Source organism: Oryctolagus cuniculus, chromosome 8 (genome assembly GCF_051225735.1).
Source record: "Oryctolagus cuniculus isolate XC-2025 breed Fujian yellow rabbit chromosome 8, ASM5122573v1, whole genome shotgun sequence".
NCBI classification, from domain to species: Eukaryota; Metazoa; Chordata; class Mammalia; order Lagomorpha; family Leporidae; genus Oryctolagus; species Oryctolagus cuniculus.
In genome coordinates, this window is record NC_142874.1 from 40,066,045 (window position 1) to 40,082,319 (window position 16,275).

Sequence of the window (16,275 nt, forward strand, 5' to 3'; positions counted from 1 at the left end):
CAGTCTGGCCTGGATGGTGGGTTGATTAAATTGCATGTGTATATTCAGTGTACATTCAGCTAAGGGAATCAACTCTTTTTTTTTTTTAATTAATTTTGACAGGCAGAGTTAGACAGTGAGAGAGAGAGAGACAGAGATAAAGGTCTTCCTTTTACCGTTGGTTCACCCCCCAAATGGCCGCTACGGCCAGTGCGTTGTGCCCGGCGTGCTGTGCTGATCCGAAGGCAGGAGCCAGGTGCTTCCTCCTGGTCTCCCATGCGGATGCAGGGCCCAAGCACTTGGGCCATCCTCCATTGCACTCCTGGGCCACAGCAGAGAGCTGGAAGAGGAGCAACTGGGACAGAATCTGGTGCCCCAACCGGGACTAGAACCCGGTGTGCCAGCGCCGCAGGTGGAGGATTAGCCTAGTGAGCCACGGCACCAGCCAGGAATTGGCTCTTGATCTCTCCCCCTTCCCACCACCACCTCTTCGAGTCATACCATCAGCCCTCCCTGCCTTCTTTCTTTCTCACCTCTGGTTCTGCAGCAAACCTTTGATCAATGTTCAAATGACCTCCCAGGTTGACCTTTAACTGTTGCTACCCTGTCCAAGCAGCCACACTATTGTGTCTCCCTATGCCCATGCTTGATATTATAATCTTAATTCTTCACACAAAGGCCAGAGTGATTTTTTAAAACTTGCAAACAGGTCATGTGAAACTCCAACTCAAAACCCTCTGCTTCTCAACATGCTTGAGGCAAAAATCCAAACCCCCGCCCCTCCTGGCCTCTGCCCTCCTCTGTACCTACGTGTCTACTACTCCCGCCCAGCACCACCCCTCCACCCAGGCACACTGGCCTTCTTGCAGCTGCTCTAAAGGCCAAGGTTGAGCCAGTGCCGCGGCTCAATAGGCTAATCCTCTGCCTGTGGCACACTGGTTTCTAGTCCCGGTCGGGGCGCCGGATTCTGTCCCAGTTGCTCCTCTTCCAGTCCAGCTCTCTGCTCTGGCCTGGGAATGCAGTGGAGGATGGCCCAAGTGCTTGGGCCCTGCACCCGCAAGGGAGATCAGGGGAAACACCTAGCTCCTGGCTACGGGTCAGCGCGGTACGCCGGCTGCAGTGGCCACTGGGGGGCGGACCAACGGAAAAAAAAAGACCTTTCTCTGTCTCTCTCTCTCACTGTCCACTCTGCCTGTCAAAAAATAAAAAAAGGCCAAGGTCCTCGCTGTCTCAGGGCGTTTGCACTTGCCAGCCCCGGTTTGGAGTATTCTTCCTTTATATCTTCATGAGATTGGCTCTCGCTTCATTCAGGTCTCTCCAGATTCACACCTCAGAGGATCTTCCCTTATTACGTAGGTTAGCATGCAATAGTAACCTCCTTTCTGGGCTTTCCCTTGCTTTACTCCTTCCCCACACAATGAATGTACTTATTACTAGGTTGCTATTCCTCCTACTAGGGCGGGAGTGTTGTGCATTCCAGATTCATCTGTGTTGTTCCTTGTTCTATCCCAGAGTCCTGATTGATGACAGTCAATATTCCCAGTCATGTCCATCTCTGGCTCTGGTCTTTCCTGGAAAAGCTACAAATGGCCAAAATTATGTTAAAACTTATGATGCGGGGGCCGGTGCCTTGGCTCACTTGGCTAATCCTCCTCCTGCGGTGCTGGTACCCCAGGTTCTAGTCCCATTTGGGGTGCCGGATTCTGTCCCGGTTGCTCCTCTTCCAGTCCAGCTCTCTGCTGTGGCCCAGGAAGGCAGTGGAGGATGGCCCAAGTGCTTGAGCCCCTGCACCCATGTGGGAGACCAGGAGGAGGCACCTGTCTCCTGGCTTAGGATCAGCGCAGCACTGGCCGTGGCGGCCATTTTGGGGGTGAGTCAACGGAAGGAAGACCTTTCTCTCTGTCTCTCTCTCTCACTGTCTATATCTGTCAAAAAATAAAATAAAATAAAAATTAAAAAAAACCTTACACTGTGGGCACGTCGTAGCCTGTTTTATGCTGCAATGATAGAATGTCACAGATTGGGTAATTTATAGGGAAAATTATTTCTTAGACTTCTAGAGGCTGGGAAGTCCAGTATGGAGGTGCCAGTGTCTGGCAAGGACTTCTTGAAGCATCATCCCATGGCAGAAGAGGGAGGTGTAAGAAAGCTGGAGAGAGAAAGGAAGCTAGAGGACTCTGAGCTGGCTTGTCTAGCAAGGCAACTCTTCCCATCACTAGCCTACTCCCAAGATGAGGCTGTTGTGCCTTGATGAGGGCAGAGATTTCCTAACCTCATTACTTCTTACAAAGCCCTCCTTCCCAACATCATTGCACTGAGGATTAAGCTTTGGAAAACACATTCAAACCACAGCAGGCAGAGATCAAAATCTCTTGCAAACTGTCCAACTGGCTATGCTAAGGACATTTGGAAGTGTGTGAGGGCAGAGCCCGAGCCCAGCCTCCTCTTTAGGAGAATTGTAAAATGGCTGCGCCTGGAGGGAAGGGGCCAATGGCTGGGCCTTGGACAGGAGGGCAGCAGCAGACAGACCAGGGATTGGCTCACTGGGAGGCATATCAAGGCAGAGCAGGTGCAAAGTCTGTTCCATTGATGCCAGGTCAGACAGAGCTTTGCAAGCCACCATTGTGGTCCAGCAGAGGGCAAGAGAGGACACATTGCAAGGGAAAGGTGAGGGGAGTTGGGAGATGTTGGGAGATGGAATCCGGGTCAACAGGTTTCCAGCAGGTGACAGGAGAAGGTGGCAAAGCAGATTGTGAGATATTTATATTGATTTGCAGATCAAATCCTTGTTGCAGGTTCTGAAGAATTCTCAGGAGTCCTCCTCACGGACTGTGTTTTTCCTAGACCAGCAGAATCGACCTCACTTGGGGACTTTGTGTAAAAACCATTCTCAAGCTCCATCCCAGTTTTCCTGAGTGAGATACCTGGAGGTTGAGCAAAGTGATCTGCATTTCCACATGACTACCAAGGGGTACTGGTGTCCACGTATCTTGGGAAACCACTACCCCAGAATGGTCCTTCTCAAATCTTGAATTGTATGGGAGTCACAGGGTGATCTTATTAAGTAACAGCAAAAGTTCCACTTCAGTAGGTCTGGGGTTCCACATTTCTACCAAGTGCCCCCCTGGGTGCTGATGCTGATGGTGGGTGCTGGGGCACACATGATGAGAGCCCATGATCGGAACAAGGTTCCACAGCTGTGGCCTGGGTCCCACAAGCCTGTGGGATGCTTTTCTACATGGCAGGAGGAGGGTGCAGAAGTGAGGCAGAGCCTCCTCTGGGAGTCCCTTGGGGGTGACAAGAGCCAACCTCAGGTGGTGACACTGACTTCTCGTCTGAGGGCAAGGACTCAGGGCACAGTTGGGAGAGAGACTGAGTTGGTGTGTAGTGGAGTGAGAGCAAGGACCCCTGGGAAATGTTCTCTAGATCTGGTCCTGTGGGGGAAGGGTCTCGGGGCTCTTCCTCTTCAAATTCCTTCTGGGTTTTCCACAGAAGCTTCATTGGCATCTTCTAAACTGTGCTTTGAAATTTCTTCCTTCCTAGGGGTGGGGAGGGGACAAAAATAAAAACTCGTGGCATGAAATCAGCTTGGAAATCTCACACACAAAAAAAATTTAGTACCCAAAGAGTTCTAGGTGAAAATGGGTGACCCGTGCCAGACTCCTTTACTTCAAGTTCCCATCGACTAATTCTCAATGCCTCAGAGAGCCAAATGGGAAGACTTCCAGCCAGAAGTCAAACCCATGTGGTATTGGTGGTGGTGGGGGAGGTAAGGAGATTTCCCTTATAACTGAATAACTGAATAAGTGAGACTAGGTGGGCTGGTATTAACCCCAGCTGAGATGGTCCAAGGGTCCCTCAGTGCATAACTTAGGAGCTAAGGATATGTGGCTCCCACTGCAACCACAGGGACAGAATTGCTGTCTGATTGGATTTGTGGTCTCAGAAAATATCCCTTCACTGCTAAATGCTATGTTTAAAAACACGGAAGATCCTTGGCTTGCTCCGTGCTGGTAAATGATAAGAGTGCATTTTGTTCTTCCAGTGAGAAGTTTTGCCTTTAATTTTTTATGACTCTGGAAGGAATCTCTCAGAATACAGGTCTAGAAGTAATCCAGATGCTTCCTTAGGCTAACTTTATATGATATGAGTTGCTGAAATAGCTGTCATGTATTTCAATCTTGTGTGAGCCTAGCTTTTGAGTGCTATGATTATTTTTCAACATAAGAAGAGGTCTGGCTTCAGGTAGGCGAGTGCTGAGAACAACCAAGTGGAGAACTCCCACCCGTGGAAACAGATTGCCTTCATTTCTCTTCACTTTTGAGTATGTCTCAAAAATAAAATAGTAAAAATAAATGAGCAAATAAAAACAGAAAAAGCACTACTTTGTGATTCTTTGCAACCTGTGATGTATACATGAATTTTCTTATTCCATAAAATGTAGCAAAAGCGAAACATGGATGTAAACATTAAAAGATGATCCAGCTCATAGCTTAGAAAGAGCAGTTCCTGGCTAAATGAATATTGGCATCATGAGATCCCTTTGATACAAAATGTATCACTTGTTTCATGTGCTCTGAATTGAGCTCCATAGCGATGTCATCCCTGCTTTCTGAGGTGCATAAGCAGAACTGATTAAAATTAAAGTTATAAGGATGTGTGTGTGTATGGCATGCAATAAACATAATCAAAACCTACACTGAGGGGATCTGAACTACTGGTGCTATTGTGCAACAGGCCCACCCACTGATGTGTACAGTATTATTAGAAAAACACCGAATTCATTTGCTGCAAAAGAGAATATTTATTATTGTAGTATTGAAAGGAGAGGGGGCAAATGCTATCAAAACTCAACTCTATCTTCCTGCTGAGAGAAGTGTTTGGGAATTTATGGTGTAAGGATATATGGGGCACACCTGAGTGATGTCAAGTGCGAGAACATGACAGGTGCAAAGGGAATGAGTGGGAAAAGTTCTGTGAGCATGCACATTAAGAAATCACGCCTCTACATACATATATAGCATGTTCAAAGATGGCTACCAAGCATCTCTGGAGGTGTGTTATTCCACATGATAATGAACCATAGGACACTCTCCTGTCAGTCTGAGTTGATCTGTACAGGTTTCAGTTATAATGCTGGCTGCAGTCGGTTTTCCCTGAGACCCTAAAAAGGCAGACCAGCAGATTTTTAGCAAAGAAAAAAAAACTATTATAGAAGAGCAAATTACAATGCAACATGTAGACAAGGTATTATTATGCACTGTTAGCATGTTAGGTATCCAAGGAAAGCTTACTGTTAAGAAAGGGGAGAATGACCCTCAGTTGTCCATAGTTTTAGTAGGAGAAGTAAGAACAATAACAACAACAAATTAAGTAAATGTTAAATGGCAAAAAATTAGATGACAGACAACAGAAAAATTGCTATAAAAACAAAGACTACTGAAACCAGCTTAAGAGCAAATAGAAAATCTGGATTGATAAAAGAGATTAATTTTTTTTTTTGACAGGCAGAGTGGACAGTGAGAGAGAGAGACAGAGAGAAAGGTCTTCCTTTGCCATTGGTTCACCCTCCAATGGCCACCGCAGCCGGCGCGCTGTGGCCGGCGCACCGCGCTGATCCGATGGCAGGAGCCAGGAGCCAGGTGCTTTTCCTGGTCTCCCATGGGGTGCAGGGCCCAAGCACCTGGGCCATCCTCCACTGCACTCCCTGGCCACAGCAGAGAGCTGGCCTGGAAGAGGGGCAACCGGGACAGAATCCGGCGTCCCAACCGGGACTAGAACCTGGTGTGCCGGCGCCGCTAGGCGGAGGATTAGCCTAGTGAGCCGCGGCGCCAGCAAGAGATTAAATTTATAATTGGAAAATTTTGCACAAAGAAAATCCAGGCCCAAATGGATCTATAAGTAAATGCTATGAAACATAAAAAAAGAATTAGGACAACTCTTTATAGACTCTTTCCTCTTCCCTCAAAATAAAAGTAATGGAACAGTTATCAGCTCATTTTATGATTGCCTTCATAACAGAACCAGGCAAAAATATCACAATAAAATAAACTGTAGATGGATACCTCACGTGAGTATAGACACAAAAATTCCCAACAAAATATAAGTAAAACATCCCAGGAATAGTTTTTAAAGGCTGAATATCATAAGCAGGTGAGATTTGGCTCAGGAATGCCATCCATGTGATATAGTGTATCAGTAGAATAAAGCTGGATGAATCCTACATGATCATTGCAATAGATATAGGAAAACCATTTAAAATAATTCCACACCCGTTCACAATAAAAACATCAAATTGAGAATAGAAAGAAACTTTGTTAACTTGGTAAAGGGCATCCATGATGAGTGCACAGTTACTATCACACTTAACGTAAAAGGCTGGGTGCTTCTCCCAGAGATGAGGAACAAGGCAGTAATGTCTGCCCTCACCACCTGCATCCAACAGTGTATTGCAGGTTTTAGTGAGAGCTTTTGTATAAGAAGATTGAATTAAAGGCATCCAAGTCAGAAGGGAAGTAAAACAATTCCTAGTCATAGATGGTATGAACTTGTACCTGGCTAACGCTAAATGTTCCTTTAAATAATTCTTCAAAAATGAACAAGTGACATCAACATAGTTGCAAGGTAAAAGATAAACATATAGAAATCAGTTGTTGGGCTGGCGCTGTGGTGCAGTGGGTTAACGCCCTGGCTTGAAGCGCTGGCATCCCATATGGGTGCCGGTTTGAGTCCCAGCTGCTCCATTTCTGATCCCACTCTCTGCTATGGCCTGGGAAAGCAGTAGAAGATGGTCCAAGTCTTTGGGCCCCTGCACCCATGTGGGAGACCGGGAAGAAGCTTCTGGCTCCTGCCTTTGGTTTGGCACAGTTCCAGCCATTGTGGCCAATTGGGGAGTGAACCATCGGATGGAAGACCTCTCTCTCTCTCTCTGCCTCTCCTCTCTCTGTGTAACTCTGACTTTCAAATAAATAAATAAATGAATATTAAAAAAATACATCAGTTGTCTTTCTGTACACTATCAATGAATAATTTGAAAAGCAAATTAGGAAAGTAACTCCATTTAAAAAACTATAATATACTTAGAAATAAATTTACAAGAGAAGTACAAGACTTGTACAAAGACAACCATAGGGCACTGCTGAAAGAAGTTAAAGATATAAATAAATAAAAGGATATATCATGTTCATGGATTGGATGACTTAATATTGTTAATATAACAGTATTTTCCAACTTGATCTATAGATTCAGTATGATCCCTATAAAAATCCAAAGAGCCCTATTTCCTTAAAGAAATTAAAAGGTTGATCATATGATTTATGTGCATACATAAGGGATCCAGAATAGCCAAAACCATCTTTAAAAAAAAAAGAGTTGGAAGACTCATACTCCTGAATTACAAAACTGACTATGATGCTACAGTAATAACGACAGTGGAGTGCTGGCATATGGAAATATCTATATATCTTTCTATCTATGGTACACACACACACACACATACATATTATATTAAGTAGGGTGCAAAAACAATTCAATGGTAGATAATCTTTTCAACAAATGGTATTGAGATAACTATGTATCCACATGCAAAAGAATGAAACTGGACTACTTCTTTCAGAACTAATAGTATAAAACTTATTTCAGAACTAATAGTATAAAACTTAGAAGAAAATACAAGAATAATTTTGATTACCTTGGATTAGGCAATGGTCTCTTAGATACAAAACAAAAAGCAAAAGCAAAACAACCCCTGAAATACATAAATTAACTATTGAACTAAATTGCACTGAAAATTATACAAACAGGAAAGTGATAGCACAACCCACATAATGAGAAAATATGATTTGCAAATCATTTATCTGATAAGGGACTGGTATCCAGAATATATAAGGAACTCTTGAAACTCAGTAATAGAAAACCCAGTAAAACTGGACATAGCAATTGAATAAATATTCCTTCCAAGAAAATATACAAATGGCAACAAACACATGAATGAAATGATCAACATCCTTGTTGATTAGGGAAATATGACTCAAAACCATGATGAGAACCATTTCACACACCTCAGTAAAACAGAAAAACAGACAATAACAAATGTTGTTGGCAAGAAGTAGAGAAATTAGAACTCTTATAAATTTGTTGGTGGGAATATAAAATGGTATGGTCATTTTGGAATTGGTGTTTGGGAACATTTTGGAAACAGTTCATCTAAGTGTTAAACAGAATTACCACATGGCCCAGCAATCATAATCCTAGGAACATACCTAACAGAAATGAAAACATCCATCTCTCCACAACCTTGTACACGAATGTTCATGATGCTAAAAATTTGGTACCACTTCAGACTGATGATGGGCAAATAAACTGTGCATGTCCATATAATGCACTAATATTCTGAAAGGGCAAGGCAATATGGTACAGATACACACTATGGTATGAATGAGACTTGAAAACACTATATTGAGTGGAAGAGGCCAGAAGCTTATTACACACACACACACACACACACACTGCAAGAATACATTAGTGGGAAATGTCTAGAGTATCTAAATGTGCATTTGGAGAAGGTAGGTTACTGGTTGCCTAGGGCTGTGGAATGGAGGACTGGGGAAATGGGGTGGGACTCAGTGCTGACAGATTTGTGCTTCTCTTGGGGTGATGAAAACATTGTAAACTTAGACTGCAGTAGTAGTTGCACATACCTGTGAATATACTCCAATTCTTAAAACATTTCATATGGATGAATTATGTGGATTATGGATGACATCTTAACAAGGATACTTAAGAATAAATATTATGTTTGAAGTTTGGAAGTTTAAGTTGTGTGTTATGTAATAATTTATCTTTCTTCATGTTTTTCCATGTTTGATAAAACAAATACATTAATTTGTGTCTGTGGGTAGCTTAGTCCCCTTTCACACATAGAGATCGTTCTTGTTTCAGCAAAAACCAGACCACTGCAAGGTAAAGAGGAGGGCTGATATTCCCTAACTATCTAAAGCCTAATTGGAGCACATGGCGGTATATACTGGAAATGAAGGAACCTCCCTATCGTCAAGAAGTCCCCCCCACCACACACACTATTTATTACTTCATGCTTTGTTTGGGGCCTTGATAATCTACTGTGGAAATGTGAATTATAGTTTTCCAAATAGCTGCAGAGTAAGACTTGGGCCTGGCACGCTGTCAAGGACAGGTGTAGCCCGTTTCCATCCAATAGGGTGAGCCATAATTACTCAGTTAAAATAATTGCAAACATTTGTACCACTTTTTTCCAACTTGCATGGCCCCTGGCCTAATTATTGCCTTGTTTGGTGGCCCCAGTGTCCTTGTTAGGAAAGTATTTGCATTCCCGATAATCAGAAGAGGCAAGAGTGGTTGTGCACCGAGATCTCTTCCAAATTCTGGGCTATTTTCATTGGAAGAAAACAAATTAAGAAAACGTAACTGAGGAAGTAAATTTGATAACCCTGTCACCTCTTAGAAAAGGGTCACTCCTCTGCATTACAGATCCGTCCCTGTAGCACCCCGTGGTAGAGAGAGAGGTTGATCTATACGTGGACATCTGCTTCAAGGCTTGTTTTGTTCCATGAGGAGCCTCTGTTAAATCTGTTCATTTCCTCAACACATAAAGGAAGCAATAAGTGGAAATTAGGTCTTAATTCTGAACAATAACACAGACTAACATAGGACCTTGAAGTAATGAGCGTTGGACAACATTGTGTTCAAGGAGCCAGCATTTTGGCATAATGAGTAAAGTCCCAGCCTGCGAAGCCAACATCCCATATGGGTGCTGGTTTGAGTACTGGCTGCTCCACTTCCAGTCAGCTCCCTGTTAATGTGCCTGCGAAAGCAGAGGGGGATGGCTCAAGTGCTTGGGTCTCTGCAACCATGTGACAGACCCAGAAGAAGCTCCTTGCTCCTGGTTTAGGATTGGTCCAGCTCTGGCCTGTTGTAGCCATGTGGGGAGTGAACCAGCAGATGGAAGACCTCTCTCTCTCTCTCTCTCTCTCTCTCTGTAATTCTGCCTTTCAAATAAACAAATCTTTTTTTTTTAAGTGTGATCAGGTTATGATTGAATAATCCTATCAGTAAATGAATATGTTAGACATTAGAAATAATCTGAGCTTTGGAAAAGCAGGTTCACCCCAATTTTTTTAAAATTTTTTTGACAGGCAGAGTGGACTGTGAGAGAGACAGAGAGAAAGGTCTTCCCTTGCCGTTGGTTCACCCTCCAATGGCCACCGCGGCCGACAAGCTGCAGCTGGCACACCACGCTGATCCGAAGCCAGGAGCCAGGTGCTTCTCCTGGTCTCCCATGCGGGTGCAGGGCCCAAGCACTTGGGCCATCCTCCACTGCACTCCCTGGCCACAGCAGAGACCTGGCCTGGAAGAGGGGCAACCGGGACAGAATCCGGTGCCCTGACCGGGACTAGAACCCGGTGTGCCAGCACCGCAGATGGAGGATTAGCCTATTGAGCCGTGGCGCTGGCCCCCAATTTTTTTTAATAGTTACTTATTTATTTGAGAGGTAGAGTTACACAGAGAGAGAGAGAAAGAGAAAGAAAGTTCTTCCATCTACTGGTTCACTCCCCAAATGGCTGCAATAGCTAGAGTGGAGTCCATCTGAAGCCAGGAGCCAGGAGCTTTTTCTGGGTCTCCCACATGGGTGCAGGGGCCCAAGGGCTTGGGCCATCTTCTGCTGCTATCCCAGGCCATAGCAGAGAGATGGACTGGAAGTGGAGCATCTGGGACTCTAACCGGTGCTCATATGGCATGCTGGCTCTGCAGGCAGAGGCTTAGCCTACTATTCCATAGAACCAGCTCAGGTTCTCAAAAAGTTAAGAGAAGTTTGCATGCCTCCATAGCCAGAGACTCTAAATTTAGAGAAGATGCCCAAGAGGTATGGAAGACTTTAGATGGGCAAAATTCTGACCCTAAAATTTAGAGTATAGAAGAGGGGAAAGATTCAAGAAAGCAGCCTGCCTCTCTAGCATATTCTTTGAGAAGCTAGAAAGGAACTCAGCCTAGAGGTGGAAAGAGACCCCTCTCCCCAGAGAGGACTTGAAATCCTGGCATGGCCTATGACAGCAAAGCCAGATGGATGCAGCCTCAGAACCTGCTGGTTTCCTAAAAAACACGAGGGGCATTAAAAGGAACCACTTTTTTTTTTTTGACAGGCAGAATTAGACAGTGAGAGAGAGACAGAGAGACAGAGAAAGGTCTTCCTTCCATTGGTTCACTCTCCAAATGGCCACAATGGCCGGAGCTGTGCCGATCTGAAGCCAGGAGCCAGGTGCTTCCTCCTGGTCTCCCATGCGGGTTCAGGGCCCAAGGACTTGGGCCATCCTCCACTGCCTTCCTGGGCCACAGCAGAGAGCTAGACTGGAAGAGGAGCAACTGGGACAGAATCTGGCACCCTGACTGGGACTATAACCCAGGGTGCCGGCACCGCAGGCAGAGGATTAGCCTAGTGAGCTGCGGCACCGGCCAGAAAGGAACCACTTTTAAGGAACTGATTGAGAAAAGCAAGAAAATTGGGGAGGGCTGTTAAGCTCAACAGAAAATCAGAGACTCATCAAGAAGAAGCTCTGATTTTCCGCCCATGTCTAGGTTCTCTGCAAATGAGAAAGCATTTTCAACACCATGGGTAACTGGATCCAGTGGGAAAGAAACTAGCACACACAACGCAGAGAGCTCAAGAGTAAGGAAATGTGCTTAGACCCCCTTTAACCTAACCAAAGTGAGAGCAAGTAGGAAATGAGAAAACAAGAGGAGGAGGAACATGTAGGCAAGTGGATAAGGAAAGATCCAGCACATTTGTTAACTGGCAGCTCAACCAGAGGCAGTAGCCCAGTGAGCTGTCAGGTAATGAGTAGGTTGGGAAAGTACTAAAACTTGAGACCTTGCTAATCAAGTTTTGAGAGCAGGAGATCAGGCAGCTTCCCTCTATTTTGGTGCTGGCTGAACCACATGTGGAGTACGATGTTATACCAGCCAGCCACACTTTAGGAGGGACAATGACAAAGCAGAGCACATTCTTTTTCTTTTATCGAAAAATTATTTGAAAGGCAAATAAGAGGCAGAGAGAGAGAGAGAGAAGGAAACAGAGGTATCTTCCATCTTATGGTTACTTCCTAAATGCCCACAACTGCTGGGACTGAATCAGACTGAAGTTGGGAGCCAGGAACTCAATCCAACTCAATCCAGGTCTCCCACACAGGTGACAGAGACTCAAGTCCTTGAACCATCATCACCTGCTGTCTTTCACACTGCACGTTTGTAGGAAGCTGTATCTGTAGCAGAGCTGGGATTTGACCCTAGGCATTCTAATATGCAATGTTGGTGTTCCAGGCAGTGTCTCCGCTGCTGTGCCAAACACTGGCCCACATTTTTTGTCTTCATAATGAAATGATTGGAGGGAGATAGACCACAGAATCTCGAGTCTCTTCTACCGTTGGTTGAATGGTCCCGGACAGTTCCCTCCCCTTCCTTTCCCTAGCCTTGCCTTTCACTCAGGCCCTATGAGAATAATGGCCTTTCCTGCAGGGCTGGTCTCCACCAGAGAAGTGCTGCTCAGGTCTTCGCTGTGGTGGTGGCAATGGCTTCAGGCCTGGACTCTCCTGCTCTACCGCTTGACCCAAGCCAAGCTGCTTTTCTCTGCATCTCATTTTGAGCATCTGCACATTGTGGTAAGGATTAAAAGGGATAACATGTATAAGGAGTTTAGCCCAGTGCTTGGCATGTGGTAAGACCAAGTAAGTGGATAACCTCTGGAAACATGCGTAAGGCATTTTATTTTGGAAAGTCTACCCCGAGCTAGTCTACCAATGCCAAACACCCTTCTTTTGCAATTGCTTCTGTATCCTGCTCTTTTCAGAAACACAATCATGTTTAGGGTGGGGCAGTGGACCCAAAACAAAATGAGGACATGGTGGATCAGGGGCTCCTCTTGCTACTTACTGAGCAAGTTCACTTCACCAGGTCCACACTGATTTTTCCAGAAGTTTGCTTCACATCCCACCACTACAGAAATAGTGACAGTTGGGGGACCAGATCAGTTCCTAATGACACTCTTTTAATGTCAATTATTATATACTGCCTTCAAAAATGTTATTTATTTATTTATTTAGTTACTGAGAGACAGACACAGACGGGAAGTCCTATATGCTAGTTCACTCCAAAATACCCATTATGGCCTGAGCTGGGTTAGCCTGACAGTGGGAGTGGGGAACTCAATCCAGATCTCCCATGTGGGTAGCACAGACCCAACCATTTGAGCCATCACCTGTTACCTTCCACAGTAGTATGAAGCTGTAGCAGGGGTTGGAGGTGGGACTGGAACCCAGGCACTTGGCTATGGGATCAAGGTATTTCAACAGGTTAGGTAGTTGAACTGCTAGGACAAACATCAGCCCTAGTATTCATGTCTAATAAGGTCTGTGGGCTGGCCCTTGAATCCTCAGCATTATCAAGATTTACAAATGCAGGGGATGGCATCCCTATAAGTTAAAAGGAAAACTTTAGACATATCAAATCCAACAGAGTTTAATTGAGTAAGGGACAGTTTGCAAATCAGCCACTGGAAGTGTTTAGAATGACTTAGCCCCGCCCCTATGGACAGGTTCTATTTAGAGTCAGAGAAAACAAAGTGACCTATAGAAAAAGGAGGTGACATAGAGATAGCCCAGTTGGTTACAGCTTGTATTTGACTTATTTGAACATGCTTTGAACAGTTGACTGCTTATGATAGGCTGAGACCCAGCTCCTTGTGACAAGGGGAGGTTTTGTTGTGCTTGCAACATCAAGTTAGGTTACAATCCACTAGGTACAGAGAAACCTTTGGGCAGGCCATTCTTCAAATATGTATTGAGGCAACTTTAGGCTAAACTTCATTCAGCTGAACAATTCTGAATATGGCACTAAATTGTCCAAGACCCTCTGACTACTAACTGGTGCCAGTGACCAGCAGAGGTTGGTGGGGCACTCGGGTACCAGGGCCAGGGAAGTGACTGTGCTCTGCTGGGTCCTGACTGTCCAGGCTGTCTGAGAATATGGGAAGGAGCTCAAGTGAGCCATTGCAGACAGCATTCCCTGTGGGCCGGCCACAGTACACCTACTGGTTCAAAGTAGAGAGACTCCCTGGGCCTCTCAGATGCCGAGGAACTATTATGGAGTAGCATTTTAATGAAGTGAATGTGGATGCATTAAAAACACATGGACTTAATGTGCCTTGAAATAAACATAGGTTTGAGAAAAAAATGAAGAGGAAAGCAAATGTTTTGGCAAAACACATTTTGGGTTTTGTTGAACCCCAAGTATGTGAAGACTGTTCAGGGAATTTTACTCAATTCAGAGTGCCAGTTAGCTCTCCCGTGGTGACGAATATTACATACAAAAGTGGGAAAATTCAGCATCTTTTGCTAGTCATGGCATTTCTAGAAAGAACAACAAGAAGACTTTCAGAGAACAGTTGTAAAAATACTCAGGAAATGGAGGTTTTGATCTTTGAAGAGGAATGAGGGACGGCCAGTATGTGCGACTTCATCTAGAAGATGAGGGTGTAAGTAGCTGCCTGTTAATTTCAACAAGGTGTATGTTTGGGGCCCAAACTCTTTTTTTTCAGGTTATTGTTTTTTTTATTTAATAAATGTGAATTTACAAAGTGCAACTTTTGTATTGTTGTGCCCCCCCCACAACCTCCCTCCCTCCCGCGGCCCTCCCCTCTCCCACTCCCTCTCCCATCCCGTCCTTCATCGAATTTCATTTTCAATTACCTTCATATACAGAAGATCAACTTAGTATATACTAAGCAAGGATTTCAACAGGCTGCCCTCACACAACCACACAAGGTATAGGGTATTGTTTGACTAGTAGGGTTGTTTTTAAGTTTCATAGTAAAACACATTAAGAACAGAGATCCTATGTGGGGAGCCTGTACCCAGTGACTCCCGTTGTTGATTTAACAATTGGCACTCTTATTTATGACGTCAGCAATCACCCGAGACTCTTGCCATGAGCCGTCTAGGCTATGGAAGCCCCTTGAGTTCACCGACTCTGAACTTGTTTAGTCAAGGCCATATCACAGTGGAGGTTCCTTCCTCCCTTCAGAGAAAGGCGCCTCCCTCCTTGATGGGGGCCCAAACTCTGAAAGTCAATGATTGTCACTCAAAAAGTCACAACCAATCTTACTTTACACACACACACACACACACACACACACACACACACAGAATGAAAATAGCAGAATCAGCAACAACAGAACCCCGAACACAAAACAATCCTTTATCAGCAGATATTCTACTCCTAGTCCTATACCCAGCGGGAGCTGAAACAAAGTGGAACTACCTGGAAGGCCGGTGGTGCAAAGGCCAGAAAGGATGCTCACCTGGTTCTTCCTGCTGGAGAAGCACAGGCTTCCTGGAACCTTCTCTACCACCTGATCAGAATGCTCTGATACTTGAGTCCCAACGCACCTGCTGCCAGCTCCAGATCCTGTGACATTCTGAGCTCAGTCACCCCCAGGTCCTTCCGATGTCCTCTGACTGCCCCCACAGCCACATCCTCACCTCTCTGGGAACTGATTTCCCAACAAGCACTCGAGCTCAGCTGTCAGCTCAGGTGTTAGCAATAAGCAAGGTGTTTGCTGACAAGGGCTTCATACCTCCCATGAGTATTTGCATTTTAACAGGACGGGGTGGGGGGATGGCTGAAGAATTCAGACCCTGGAGGAAGGCAGCTCTGCTGTTCTGATGGTTCCATGGTGTACGTTTCCGTTTCAGAACAGAAGCCGGCTCCTTAGATCCGCACACCCGGTCAGCCGTCCCTGGCTCCAGCTCCTTAGACCGGGTTGTGAAATCCTGTCTCTTCGTCCTGCCTGCGATGGAGATCAGCTTCCAAAGGGAAGCGGGCAGAATCAGCAGCCAGTTCTCCACAGGTGGATTCTCAACAGCAGAATCCGGAGCCGCAGAAATCTTGACCCTGCCGGGTGGGTGAGACCCCTGTGTAGAAATTTCCGAGGAACCAGAGGCCAGCTCATCGTGGGAGTTTTGCCTCTGGGCCAGCGCCAGGTCGGGTGCTGAGATCTGGGTATGAGGATATGCAGTTGCTGAACTCAAGGATCTCACTGTTTGGTGGTTGAGGCCCTTGTGGCTTTGCTGTGCACAGGGAAAAGTTTCGCTTCTTCCAGCCTAGGTTGCTCACCACCCCAGTGCTCTGCCCCCACCTCATAAACACATCTGGGGGCTCTCCCAAGTTATAAAGCTATGGCTACTTCATTTTAGAAGTTTTCAGATTACA

At 45.3% G+C, this 16,275-nt stretch overlaps 1 long non-coding RNA gene across 1 annotated transcript; it reads right to left on the reverse strand.

The window, feature by feature from the left end:
- Positions 1 to 2,063: 2,063 nt before the first annotated feature.
- LOC149124986 (uncharacterized) lies at positions 2,064 to 15,765 on the reverse strand. Its single transcript, XR_016212541.1, has 3 exons — positions 15,365 to 15,765; positions 4,993 to 5,143; positions 2,064 to 3,518 (listed from the first exon to the last, which is right to left on the reverse strand). It is a non-coding gene; the product is annotated as an uncharacterized LOC149124986 (long non-coding RNA).
- Between the last annotated feature and the right edge of the window lie 510 nt (positions 15,766 to 16,275).